General features: G+C 34.3%; 1 protein-coding gene across 14 annotated transcripts in view; it reads right to left on the bottom strand.

Moving 5' to 3' along the window:
- The window catches only part of LOC106657374 (protein retinal degeneration B), a 48,422-nt gene that overhangs the window by 20,283 nt on the left and 13,515 nt on the right, over positions 1–14,624 (bottom strand). For 11 of the 14 annotated variants that reach the window (XR_001339511.2, XR_002763377.1, XR_002763378.1 and 8 more), the window contains exon 1: positions 7,224–7,619. The exons of 2 other annotated variants lie outside the window; for them this stretch is intronic. The gene's annotated coding sequence lies outside the window, so the exon portion shown is untranslated. One more of the 14 variants, XM_023457651.1, reaches the window with a different exon arrangement.

Here is a 14,624-nt window from a genome sequence, read left to right as displayed (position 1 = left end):
CACTGTATTTTTGGTGAAAATGAGGTAAAAAAAAGATGCAAGTACCCCCTTCTAATTAAAAATTTAATTCTCTTTCAGAATCTGATCCCAAATTTTCAAAAAATGATCAGGTCAAAAGTTAAACTTGATTTTATCCGAAAAAAACGTAATTTTGAAAAACAAAAATTTTTTATTTTTGATTTTCCAAGTGGAAACCATTTTAAATCTCATGAAATTCGTGCAAATATGGTGTCCTCGATAAAAGTTAGAGGGGTTTCGATTGGAAAAATTAACGTTTAAACACTCGAAATGTTTTTCGAATGAAATCAAGTTTAAATGTTGACCTGATCATTTTATTGAAAATCTGAGATCAGAGTCTGAAGAGGCATTAAATTTTACATCAGAATTGTTTACTCGCATATTTTTTTGACCCCACTTTCACCATAAGTACAGTGGCCGAATAAAGTGTTGAAAAAACGTCCTCTTGTGACTTAATGGGTTAAAGGTTGCTCTGGTACTTCTTGAAAAAAAATAAAGTTCGTATAAATAAAGCTCCAGGCTGAGTAAATTCATCTTCGAGTAGATGCCAAGTAGCATCACAAATCAAAGCTGCAAGTCTTTTTTGTGTAAATAAAATGATAGGGAAATTTTTTTACAAAAAAAGGGGAAGCCGATTTGCAGATGTGCGAATTGCTGTTTCATACGCGTTAAGGTATTAAAATGGCGCGTTGTCGAAGGAATTTACAGAATAAAGTTACCGAAGTCAGTCGTTGACTGCAATAAGTTCAAATGAGCGTGCCGTGCAGTATATAATGTATTATATCAGTGAACCCCAAGCTCGGCTTGTTTCAGCAACAACATTTTAAGCTTAGTACGGCTTGACGTCGTTGTCGTATTGAACTCTCGTTGCGCATGCAGCAAAGTTACTCGTTACACATATCGCATACATATTATTTACCAAGCGAAAGAGAGAGAGAGAGACGCTTAAGGTTTTATGGACACTCGAAAGTAATTGAAGTTTTGCCTGGGAGCACTCAAATTGATCGATCAACTATCTCTTTCGCCTTGAGGCTATTAAAAATTTGCTTCGTAGCTCTCTCAGGCTGTTCAATAATTTTTAAATATTTGTATAAGTTGGATATTTGCAGCTGGAGTATCAACGACCGTATAAATCCAGACATTAGGTAGGAGCTCTTGCGCAATCCGTGCATATGGTTGGCATTATTCCGCAGAAACTGTCGTCCACAATGGGATAATCGGTTGGAGCTTGACGAGAGCTTGCGGCCTTTCGATCGCGCCACATCGTCGACGGCCGACGCTCGCGCGCGCACACACACACACACACACACACATATGTACACACACTCATGTACATGTATAGAAATAACGCGGAAGCTCTTCAAGTGCCACTCAGCCAGCGTCTCTAACTGTTTTTTTTTCGCTTATTGGGATGTAATGTGAACAGTTGGAGGGGACAGAACATCCAATATGACTGGCGTTGTAGAACAGATTAGCATGGAATCATACATGTAAATTAAATAATCCTAAAATTATTAAAATTATTCACATGCTTTATCGGTTACAGAATCAAAAACGAAAACTGTAGTAAAAGTGAAAAAGTCAAGAGTAAGGCTGTCGAAGGTAAGTTAAGTAAAATTTCAATTTTATTTCTGATTTTTACATGAGAATTGCATTAATCTAATTTTTCTCACTGCAGATATAATCAAATAAAAGAGAAAACCATGTACTACTGTTATTTATATTCTTCATTCAACTCGAAAAAATGTAAAAAACTAAAGACTTTAACTTCGACAACAACTTTAATCAACAGTTCCAACATAATTTGTATTGAGAAGTCTTGCACATTCTTAAAATCGTATTGTCCATTGTTATTGCGGCCTATAATATTGCCTGTAGATAATTTTGTCAACTCTATAAATAATAATTTTTATTATTAATGATAAACTTTGTTCATATTTGCTCCTTTGCTAAACATTTGATTAAGCCAACCATATTGGATATGTTGCTACCTCATTTTTTGTTTACATTACATCCAAATACGCACCAAACATACATAGAAGCGACGTATGGATAAAAATAACTTGGACAAGCTAAACTGGTCCTTTTCTTTCCCTTGAACGTAAACTACGCGTTGGCGCGTTAATTCCGCTAGCGCAACAGCCTTTGCAGCAGCGCATACGCTAAACCTTGCCCCACAAGTGCGAGACGCCCGTCTGCTCGATGATGCCGGCCTACTTTTTTATTCACTACTTGCCACATTTTTTTACTAGTTTCTTTTTCGTTCGTTTTTGCAAAAATCGAACGTTCAATATTGAGTAGTTGGCTTGAGCTCGTACTATATAGCCTACAATGCGATTTGCTTCAAATATACATTTTCAGATCTGCATTGTGTGTAGTACCCGCCACTGGGTGAAGAGAGAAAAAGGAAAAGAAAAAGAAAGAGATGATCTACTTAGCTGAGCATTTCTCCTTCAAATCATTGAACATATGTTTAAAGCATGACTCTAGAACCTTAGCACTGTTGCATTACTTTGCATCTGCATCCACATAGATGCGAAAACAAACATTTTGGCGACCTGACAAAAAAATACAAGAAATTCTTATAGGCTCGATGATAATGTTGTGCCCCTATCTATGCGTGTCATGCATGCGAGCGCGTAACAAAAAGGGAGGCCTTGTCTTTTCCGCGTCACTGGATCATTCGATTTTTGCTGTTACTTTTGACGTAAGCTTTCACCTTGTTTTTTTTTAAAACCATACGCGATCACATATTTCTTTCTTTTCAATCCTCCAACTCCCTTTTTTTCATTAAATCTTGCCGCGAAAAAACATTCGAGACATATTTTGGAATACCAGATGCAAATGAAGGATTTTGCTGATATAGCAATCCGACTACACACACATCACATAAGAATTGTAATTTTTGACCGGATTTTGCTAACAAAAAATAACTGCATACTACTCTGGTTACGTTTATTTGTAACGCTGGCGAGCTGCACTTCGACGAAAGGCCTGTAAATTCGTGAAAATCCTTACAGATCAAATGATTTTATAAAAATCTTAAAAATATAAACCGACTATAAGTACTATCACTTGAAAAAAAATGCTGGTAAGTTTCCACTATACAATTCAAACATTATATTTTAATAGCCTCTTTAAAAAAATCAAAACGCAAGATTTAACCTAAATTCAGTATAATGGAATGATTATAAAATTCGAGGGATGATACTAAAGTAACCGCTAAGAACAACCGCGCCCAGGTAATGTGATTTCTAAGCTAAAGAAAGCATACGTCACAAATTAAAAAATTGTAAAAATATCTTGATCATGGAAGCAGCAGAAAAATTGTGGATAACAGCATAACCCTGAGATACAAAATTGAGGAGATTTTTCGCTTTTTGTAACGAAAAGACGTGTGGTGGCGGCTACCGCATCACTGCCTATATATACGCGCTGTACTGTTGCTTTCGCATGTACGCCGCGACGATGTACGTTCTTTAACCTTTACTCGCACACTTTTTCTATGTTTTTTTAAAGTATCCAAATCAACAAGAATTAAATCTATTGAATAAACATATGGCCGATTCTCTGTGAAGTCGAATGGCCAAAAAAATTTTTTTTCTGCAAATATGAAAAACTTGTTGTTTTTGATGGCAGATTTGTCCCAAACAAATTTTAGAAAAATTGATCCCTTCTATGACACTTTTTCAGAGGCCCAAAGTTGGCCATTTTAGGGTTTTTTTGAAATTCATGAAAAATCACTAATATTCAAATAATTCCTACATTAAAGTAGAATGATTCAAAAGTAAAAGTGCCCATGAGCTTTTTTGTTGTAAATTGTTCCAATTTTCAGAAAAAATTCATTCCAAAGTGATTAGAGCAACCTGTGGGGTTACAGAACGTAAAAAACTTGAAAAAAACAAAAAAACAAGAAATCTAATCGAGTTCGAACCGGACTTTCATTTCCTAAACTATGTAGAAAGCTTCCCAAAGATGTCAACTACTGCCTGATAAAGTTTTGTAATGGGTCTTAAAGTTTAACGCAATGTAGAAAACAATGTGTGGCGAAAAACGAGCAAAAAAGGTAGAAAATAGTCCCAAATGCCTTAAATCACTAAAAACAGCCATGTTAGAAAGTTAGTTTGAAATTTAGCTTTCTAAAGTTAATACAAATTATGATAACGCTCTTGGCCACTGAATTTTCAGCGGTTTTAAAATCCAGTGATAGTCCGAAAAATCTAAAAAAATTCAACTTTGATCAGATTGTTGGAATTTGTAATATATCAAATCAATACATATATTACGTTCAGAATTGACACAGATAGGAATGAAATATCCACCCGGATTCTGGAGTCGTTGTCGTTTAAAAATCTGTAACCGCGACTATCGAGCCTTTTTTTAATGTTTTTAAAACATTCTAAAAATATGGAAAAATCGTATGACCTTGTGTGCAAGTTTGTTTTAAAAAATCAGAACCTGACCTATACATTAAAAAATTTTTCTTCAAGACCTGGGCAAACAAAGCAAAAGAATAAAATGAGTATTAATGTGCTTTTCCCGCGAAGTTTCGTGAATTTATACTAGATACTTGAGACTTTTCCTGTATATATACGTATATTTCAGAAGGCACGAGATGAATTGCTTGTACTTACTCCTGAGTTTTAATTGAATTTTAATGGAGACGAACACATACATGCATAAATTAAACATGAGCGATTTCGTTTTTTCTCTGAGCAAAAGTTATAGGCAATGTAAAGACGTTTTTTTCTCTTTTGAGTTAAAAAATCGAATTTTTGTGTTCGTGTATTTTTTATTTGATTAAATACTCGGATAAGCATCATAACCGATAAAATATGTATATGGTTAGAATATTTTTCAAGATTCAGCGAACGGTCATTTGAAGTATTCATTATGAGTCAGCGGGGGGAATGATTAATCGAAGATCCGATAGACTCTGATCGTCGTCGGTTACTAAAGGTGTGCATAGTACAAAAACCTCTACATATTTGTTTGTGTATGTATATGGCGAGATGGATGTATTCATTATATTTGCGGCGTTCGTCTATAGCAGAGGCCATGAATAAATTAGATTGATAATTTTATTCTATATGTATGCGCATATACATAACCGCATGTGCAAATGCAACTCTTGAATTTCTTGTGGTATGCATCGAATGTAAATTCAATGTATCGATGAGGGTTTCAGCTTAACGATCGACTCGCATAATGTGTCAGCTGCGTAATTTTGGTGAGAATTTTTTCTGGAATAGATTGTGTCAATAAGTTTTATCTTTTAGTTATGCTATCTTCAGTATAAATTCTATTTTCTTGACCAAACGTCGAAAGTTGTAAGAAAAATGGTTAAAAAATATTTTGACTTCACGACTATGGCCTATGTCGATCGAGTTGTAAAAAATTCTAGCAACTATCTTAGAACTAATAGTTTTCAAAATTCGTTTAAAAGTTCATATTACAAAGTTCTGAATTGCGAAAAATGAGAATTTTCCGCGATTTCTGAGTCTTTTTTTCTAAATGAAGCTTTGTGAATTTTTTGGCGATGAATGTAAGTATCGAATTCGTTTCGATTTTGAATGTTGTGTTTTTTTTGGTAAAGAGCATCTAAAGTACTCAGATCATTTTGGAATATTTGTTTTCTGAAAGTTTGAACAATTTTCATCAAAAAAGCTCTCTTGCACTTTTTTGTTCAAGTCACTCTATTTTAAAAATAAATAATAAGCATGAATTTTGAAAAAATGTCCGTTTGAGGCCTCTGAAAAAGGGTGGTAGACGATCTAAAAAATTCGGATAAAATTTGGGGGCCTTTCTGACATCAGGAATAACAATTTTCTTCATGTTGTTAGAATTTTTTTTTGCGCATTCGACTTCATTAAAAACCGACATAAAAATAACATAAGGTGCACAGCTCAATCCCAAGTATTTTTACAATAAGATAAATTTTTATACGCGTACCACTGGAAAATATTACAATAAACAAACTGTTTTACTGGAATTTACTTCATAAAATTTAAGTTATATATTTTAACAGTTAATAGAAAATAATTGAATTATAATCGACGCCGATTGATATTCAAAATTAATTATCGTTAAGTTATCGTCTTTCCTATCGTTAGGGTGATGGAATTTTTGTACGAATGAAACGTGTGTATCAGATATTGATCAAACATCTAGTTAATTAAGAACGAAAGAACGTTTCAGTTTTGTAGACATTTAAAATTTTATCTATTGTGAAAAAAACTTTTAGAATTAAACGAAAATTCTAAAAAATTCTGTCTCAGAGAAATAAAAAATTAGATGAGCAAAAAGGGTCGTAAATTTTCAGACGAATACCGAGATATAAACAGATCTCTCTCGAGTACGAAACGCGGACAATAATTCAACATCAACCCTCGATTTGATACTTCAAAGCGGGAAAAATCATGTATCTTTCGTGGTATGTATGTATATACTACATATATTATACAGTCGTGTGCTGAAACGCGTAAAGAAGAAAAATAACGATAGGCGCTTGGCGAAACTAAGAGTGAAAGAGAAAGAAAGTACAATGCTCGAGCAAATAAATGATAGTGACATCACGACCGTCAGTACGCGCGGAAGCTACGTGGCGAAACTACACGTATATAATGCACAGCTGAGCTTTACTGGACGATAGATACAGACTGAGAGAGAAAATAAAAAAAAATCATAAATGTACAAGCGAAGTTTAGAGCTTACCAATCCAACAGCACAAGGTCCCTCTTTTTCAAGAGCATTGCATGCTTTCGCTTCTACGAGTCTCTCCTGTTCTTTTATTTTTACTACGTCTCTTTATACATGTGGGTATTATATTTGTGCGCACTATTGTAACACTCAAATAGACAAAATATATATTATTCACAATTACTCAAAAGAGAAATAAAAAGTCAACGATTAAAATAGCTGTTACGCCATTTATTGTCGCCCAATTTAAGCACCGGTTGGGTTGATAAAAAAGTTAAAGGTTTAGTAACTTCGCAACGCGGAAAGAAGACCTGTGCTACGCTTAATAATCGCACCGAGCTATCTCCTTCTCTCTCGCTCTCTGTCTCTTTTACCTACGCTAGCTGCAGCCTTCGCACAGCTTCGCGCGCTGACAATTGAATTAAACGAATCGCCTTTGCTTCTTTCTCTTTTGTTCCCTCCCCTTTTCTAAGCTTTGTTGTCATATATACTATATTTGAGCTTACCTAGACATATATGCACATACGTGTATGCATATTATATAGACCAACACATAAAACGTTTTGGTCAGTTAGCTCTGCATGTTCTGAATAGTACAACTCAACGGCACAATCTTGACACACGCACACATACACACGCAATAAATACGCACGCACAACACAAAGCAGTGGTTGTAGAATAATTTTTTTTCAATATCGATCGCCAGATATGACGAGGAATGTCGAAACGTCGCACACGCACATCGTATGAGAACAGAGCTACACAAGCTCGCGTGTTATTAAAGCAAACACAACAGACTGCTTTTACAGCAGGAGCAGCTGATTGCTAGCGATATAAGCTGCGGAGCACGCGTCACGATGCAAACTGAGGTATAGCAGACGATACTGGGAGCTGGGCGAAAGCTTGCGCCGCCGAGAGACCACTACTCTGCTGCTGCTACTGCTCAGCTCCGCTCGTGTGCAGCTGTGTCGCGCGCGCGTGTGTGCGAACTTGAAGAGGAGAGGCCAACCCTTATTACGCTGCCCCGGGAGTGAGACAGAGAGGACACGGCACGAACGTCGTGTATAGCTATATTGCTGCTACCAAGACTCGAGACTAGCAACAGAGAGAGGGAGAGAGAAACAGTATGTATGTGCGTGCTCGCGCCCAAGTGTGTGTGTGTGTGTGTGTACTTGCGCACTCTGCAAAGGTATTGCCGCCGAGAGGGGAGTTGCTATGCACGGAGAGAAAAAGCTCGCGAGGCGCGCAAGCTCAAAAACACAAACTGCAATTTTCAGCTAATTGTGCGCTCGCGGCACTGATCGTTCATCGACGTATAAAATGAAACTACAACCATGTGAAATCATCTATGTACTCATAGTTAATTCAAAAGGCTAATTTCTGTATTGAGCTTTATGTTTTCCCTTTTGTTCGTTTTTATTTGTAATATTTGTTTTTGTTGATTTTCTTTGGCTCCTGTTCGCTCACTAAAGTAAGCTCTAGAGTTTGGTTTCATTATTCATATTTTTATAAATTATTATTCAAGCATCATGACAAGTAATTTAATGTCCATCGAAATGCAATTAATCTACAAATATACAAAGAAAACAAATTACTTCCCCTCGAAAATAGTTTAGCTGTGTAATCAATTCAAAATGTTTGTTCATTCATTCCTTCAATCAATTCGTATGATAAAATTCTATTTTTCTAGAGTTTCTATTGAAACTCTATTCAACAGATTCAATTGTTTGCAAAGAGATTAATCGAGTCATTGATCAGAAAAAATGACAACAGGTGATATTTTTAATTTTATAGCTCATCATTTTAAGTATTTACAATTTACCCTATAATATAAACGCTCTGAATGACGAAATTTCGCCTCACTACTCAATGCAATTTTTCTCTCATATTCTGGGCCTTGGACAATTTTTGAAAATACATAATTCGACCTAAATTGAATGCTTTTTTCGGAATCCAAGCTCAGCTTAAGATTGGGTGCGTAGTACAAAAGGTGATGGTTATTAATTAAATAAAAAAGAAATGTAAACATTTGTGCAAAATATCGTCTATGGCAATTTTTTTCAGACATCATTTCTCACGTAAAATTTAATGTACTTTTCGAATCCGGGGTCAGAATTTAAATAAAATTATTATACACTCGGCAACAAAATTATCGCAACAAAAAAATTCATCGAAATTTTGTCGATTTTCAAATGCTTCTATCTTGGGCTAGATTTATCGTATCGACACGCTTTTTTTTTTAATTTCTTGGAAATTTTGTCCTTTTTAAATCCATATAAATTAAGATAATATTTGAGTTAATATTGAGTTACCAGTAGTATTTGAGCGTGACCCTAAAAATTACTGAAAAAAAATGACTGTTTGAACGTGTACCAGTACCACAGTGATTTTTTTATCGAAATCTAACATACACCATCGCAAAGTGCTCTTTTTAACGAGTAATTTAAAAAAAAAAGACCTCTCTACGATTATTTTAACGCCCTGTAGGTCGATTTGAAGGTACGGTTTATGTACGCAAAATGCCCAGAAAATCGTCTTGATTTCAGGTAAACGGGGGATTTTACGTACTTTAAATGGTATCTTCAAATCGACCTACAGGGCGTTAAAAAAATCGTACAGAGGTCTTTTTTTTTTAAATTACTCGTTAAAAAGAGCATTTTGCGATGGTGTATGTTAGATTTTGATAAAAAAATCACTGTGGTACTGGTACACGTTCAAACAGTCATTTTTTTTTCAGTAATTTTTAGGGTCACGCTCAAATACTACTGGTAACTCAACATTAACTCAAATCTTATCTTAATTTATATGGATTTAAAGAGGACAAAATTTCCAAGAAATTAAAAAAAAGCGTGTCGATACGATAAATCTAGCCCAAGATAGAAGCATTTGAAAATCGACAAAATTTCGATGAATTTTTTTGTTGCGATAATTTTGTTGCCGAGTGTATAAAAAGTTATAAACAATTTTGTAAAAAAAAACATGAAATTTCGAGAAAAAAATCTCGTTTAACTCAAATTTCAACACGGAAAAAAGGTTCGCTCGTGCATCTCACGCATATGAATTTGGTCAATGGCTTGTATACTTTATTGTAAAACAGTTATAATTAAGAAATTCAAAATGACAATCATAAATTTGACTCCCGAAGACCTGTATGTCATAAAATGATTTTAACAATTTTGAACTCGATAACCATCAACTTTATAAGAAAAAGTTGTGGAATAAAAACTGTTTAGAATTAATCAAAGAACATGCCTGAATTTTTTCAGAATTTTTGGAGCGATTTTTGGATTTCTGGATAACACCATTTTATCAAAAATCCAAAAATCGTTCAAAAAAATTCTGAAAAAATCAGGCGTGTTCTTTGATCAATTCTAAACCTTTTTTGTTCTATTACTTTTTCTCGTCAAGTTGATGGTTATCAAGTTAAAAATTCTTGAACGATAGGTTTCATTTTAGATTTTTGATTTCGGCTGAAAACGTTCAAGAATTTTTAACTTGATAACCATCAACTTGACGAGAAAAAGTTATAGAACAAAAAAGGTTTAGAATTGATCAAAGAACACGCCTGATTTTTTCAGAATTTTTTTGAACGATTTTTGGATTTTTGAAAAAATGGTGTTATCCAGAAATCCAAAAATCGCTCCAAAAATTCTGAAAAAATTCAGGCATGTTCTTTGATTAATTCTAAACAGTTTTTATTCTACAACTTTTTCTTATAAAGTTGATGGTTATCGAGTTAAAAATTGTCAAAATCATTTTATGACATACAGGTCTTCGGGAGTCAAATTTATGATTGCCATTTTGAATTTCGTAATTATAACTGTTTTACAATAAAGTATACAAGCCATTGACCAAATTTATATGCGTGAGATGCACGAGCGAACCTTTTTTCCGTGTTGAAATTTGAGTTAAACGAGATTTTTTTCTCGAAATTTCATGTTCATTTGTACAAAATTGTTTATAACTTTTTATTTAATAATTTTATTCCAATTCTGACCCCGGATTTGAAAAGTACATTAAATTTTACGTGAGAAATGATGTCTGAAAAGTTTTTCAAACAATTTCTAGTTACTGTAATTCATCGCTATAAATGTTGTCCAAAAATGGTCATTTCAGACGTTAAAGTGTTAATTGAATTTTACGCGTAGCGCTTACAACATTTTTCCAAGGCTCAGAACGCGCAATGAAGTCTAATTTAAAGGAAAACAACATTTTGTAATTTTGAGCGTTAGGCCAATAAGGACAATTCGATTAAGTCAACCATGCAATATCGCGATCCCAATAAAGCATAGCAACTTTTTCGTTACGTCTACCCAATGAAGAATGAAAAACTATGGATTTCTCAAAAAATTGGAAATAAATAGTATATTACACAATAAGGGAGTTTAAGTAAAGAATGTCTCAGATCACGTAAAATCATGACCTGAGGCGAAGCCGAACGGTTTCATGTGATCTGAGACATTCTTTATTTTTACTCTCTTGTTTTGTAATATACTATTTCGGTCAAGGTATAAAGGAAATGTCTTTTTTAACACGTTCTCTTGCAGGAGGTCAAATGCTTTGCTCTTTCTTTGAGAAAGCTTTCTGATGGGCTCCAATCTGTGAAACTGTGTGAAATTCAAAATTGAAAAAATTGCCATCGCAGTTATATAGCAAGGAAAGTGAATATGATTGAAATTTTCTAAATTTTTATAAACGAACTAGTTTTGTATTTAATAGTGAAAGACTACTAATATGTACATGAATGTTTAATAACTATTTTCGACTAATACGGCGAGACAGAGCAGCTTTTTGATATTGCGCACGCGCTTGATGAAGCATTTTTACAATGCTTTTTGTAAGGAAAATAGTATAAAGATCTATAAGACACGAAAAAAGATATTTGAGTCTCAGATTGATCTCAGCCACTACTCACACGTGCCTTGGATTTTCCTGTTTTTACAATCTATCGCGGTAATATACTAGTTCTCCTTAGGTTTAGAGCTGGTTGAGATACTAAATATGTTAAGCTGGGATTCTGAAAGGATATTAAATTTTACATCAATATCATAGCAAATAGCTAGCAAAAAATCTGGCCGCTTGATGAGGACGCTCGATGAAAATGATCTGGACGCTTCATTGATGGGTTTCAAAAGTTACAATTTCAAAAACAATTTTAAAAATGTACGATAAATTCGAGTGATACACAAATTTAAGTTTAGTATTTTTGTATCTTATAAAACGAGTGTGAGTATGAGTTTCTCTGCTTAATTAGAATCATTCGAGAATTTCACTGACAGAAAATAAAAATGCAATAAAATGTTAAGGACCTTCTTTTCTCGCTAATGTAATTATTGAAATATTATTGAACACAAATTGTTAAAACACGTGACACGGTCTCATATTCTCGAGAATCAAAACACAATTTCAAAATCAGTTATGAAACGAATTGGATGGTAATTTAAACACTTTTAACATGAACGAAAAATAGATAAATGCTATTTTGGGTGTAGACATTATATCTGAATACTATTTTTATTGAAATTGATGATATAAAATAGCTTGCTTCATTTTCTAATAGTATATAAAAATTTTTCCTTTAATTTCAAGGTATAAGTAGAAAATCCAGTCCAAGTCGTTTAGGCACCACGAAAATTCTCGTTGCTTTTTGATACAGCCTGGTTCTCTTGACGTGTTTTTTATGTATTTTTGGTTGCTGATTAGGAATATCGATGGGAGAAATTGATCAGTGCGGGTCGGAATTAGTTATTAACAATGTAATTATTCAAACACTACAAACTTATATCAAATCGAACAAAAGTTATTAACATTTTTTGTTTATTATAACGTAGCAAAAGGTATTACTTTTCGAGTTTATAAAGTTTTTTAATTCGTTCGTGTATTGAACGAAAAAATGATAAGAATCATTTTTTGTTACCCAAAAATTTTTTGTTTTGATAACATAAAACAAATAAAAAATACCCGATTCTGTCGCTGAGCTTTTATTTTTGTGACTTTGTGTCTGTATCGCGCACCACTGGCGTCCTTTTTTTGCTAGAAATTCATTTGTATTTTTAAAATTAATTTTATCAAGGCCAGGTAAGATGGTGGTAGAATGATTGCGAGGTACATTTTAATTTTCCTAGCTATCTACCTTTAACATAAAAACATTTCTATTTTAAAATGAATTATCGTAATTACTTCAACTCTTCACGGTTACTGTAGGGATTATAATTTGTATAATGGACTCAAGTAAATACATAATAACGCAATTTTAGGCACATTCAGTTGAAACCCATGACATCTATAGCATTTTTACTTAATAAATATCAATTATTTAAAATAATTACGTCGAGATGTAACTTTATTCGTAATGAATAATGTAAAAATATGCTCGAAAAGTTGTAAAAAACAATGGAATCCGGCTTAGGATCCGATGAAATGAAATGATTATATTTGTCATATCTTGGGGCTCCAGACAACGACTGATCTCAGCTCTTTCCGTTAAAAACATCGATATTCCTTTTCACGAGTAATAAGCAACGTTGAGTTTTCCTCCGATAAAAATTGCTGTGCACAGCATCGAACCCAACTGTCATTTTTCAACTTATGTAGAAAATCGAGCAATCGTAACGAGACGAAAAAAGAAGCGAACGCGCGCGCCAAAGCATAATGTAAACATATATCGCGCGTGGAGCGACGTCTGTCTAGTGTCTGTATAGAGCTTCAGCGTACATATCGGGGCTCCGTGTGCGTGCGTGCGAATAAGTGTAAGCGCTACTATGCGAGTGCAGTTGGCGCATGTCTATATCGGAGATTATGTAGGCCATTTTGCGTGCCTAATCGACTACACTTGTGCACAATATTATGTACTCGCATCAAAATATGTGTACGTATTGATTGACCCGTAGGTGTGGGGTAATAAAGCATTGTCACACGATCTATGTGTTTGTAGCACACCAGTTGTTGGGCGCGAGCAACGCGACGGGGAACGCAATTGCAGCCAGCGCATGAGAAATTCCGCACAAGCTGAAATTTGATCAGTGATAATTGACTTTTTGACAAGGCGTCGAGCGCGCTGAACGTGAAGTTGTCATTATTGAGATTGATATACGCGTGAAATGAAAAATAGTTTCGCTTAGACATGTCCAGATATTTTTGAATACCCGCGCAAAAAAAGAAAAAAGTTTTAATTACAGCGTTCAATTAATCAAATTCTTTCCATCGTTCGAACATTTCTTCGTTCGCAGAAGTATCATGACTCTCAATGAAAAAAGCTACATCAATATTCCATCTAGCTTTGTTTTTCCAAAAAAGATGAAAATTTTAAAGGGGGAATTTTTTCATTATGGCAATGCTTCGAGAAAGCTCCAGTTTCACATAAGCGTTAAGCCATTTTTTTGTACATCCAACGAGAAATAGTATTTCCTCTTTTTCTAGCATGTTATAGGTTAGTTCAAAAGTTTGAGAGCGTGGTGAACAGACATTGAACTTTTTTTCCAAGATGCTGCTCTGTACTATAAGGATATGCTTTACGTACAACATATATTTTGCAAGACCGTGAGAGCAAGTTTTAACATTTTCAGTGTATAAGGTGGCACAGTTCTCTGTCAAGTTTGACTGAAATGTTTTGACCCCCATTTTTATTGTAGAAAATGGTTTTACATAGTACCAGTAATATTCTTGAATGATTTCAAATGTTATGCTGACCCCTATTCCCACTGTTTTGGACGTCAAAGGTGAGATCCAGGGCGATTTTCCACTTATCTGATAGTTTTAAAGCTCAATTTTCTCAAAGAAAGATACAGTTAGTTGGTTTTTCCTTAGTAATTTTCTGATTTTTCAAATTTATAAATACTCGAGCATATTTTTTCCATTTTACGATTCCATCACGTATCAACTGATTAAGGGGGGGGGGGGGGGGGGGG

Source organism: Trichogramma pretiosum, unplaced genomic scaffold, assembly GCF_000599845.2.
Source record: "Trichogramma pretiosum strain Unisexual culture from Peru unplaced genomic scaffold, Tpre_2.0 scaffold81, whole genome shotgun sequence".
In the NCBI taxonomy this organism is placed as follows: domain Eukaryota; kingdom Metazoa; phylum Arthropoda; class Insecta; order Hymenoptera; family Trichogrammatidae; genus Trichogramma; species Trichogramma pretiosum.
This window is presented reverse-complemented; position numbering and strand designations above follow the sequence as displayed.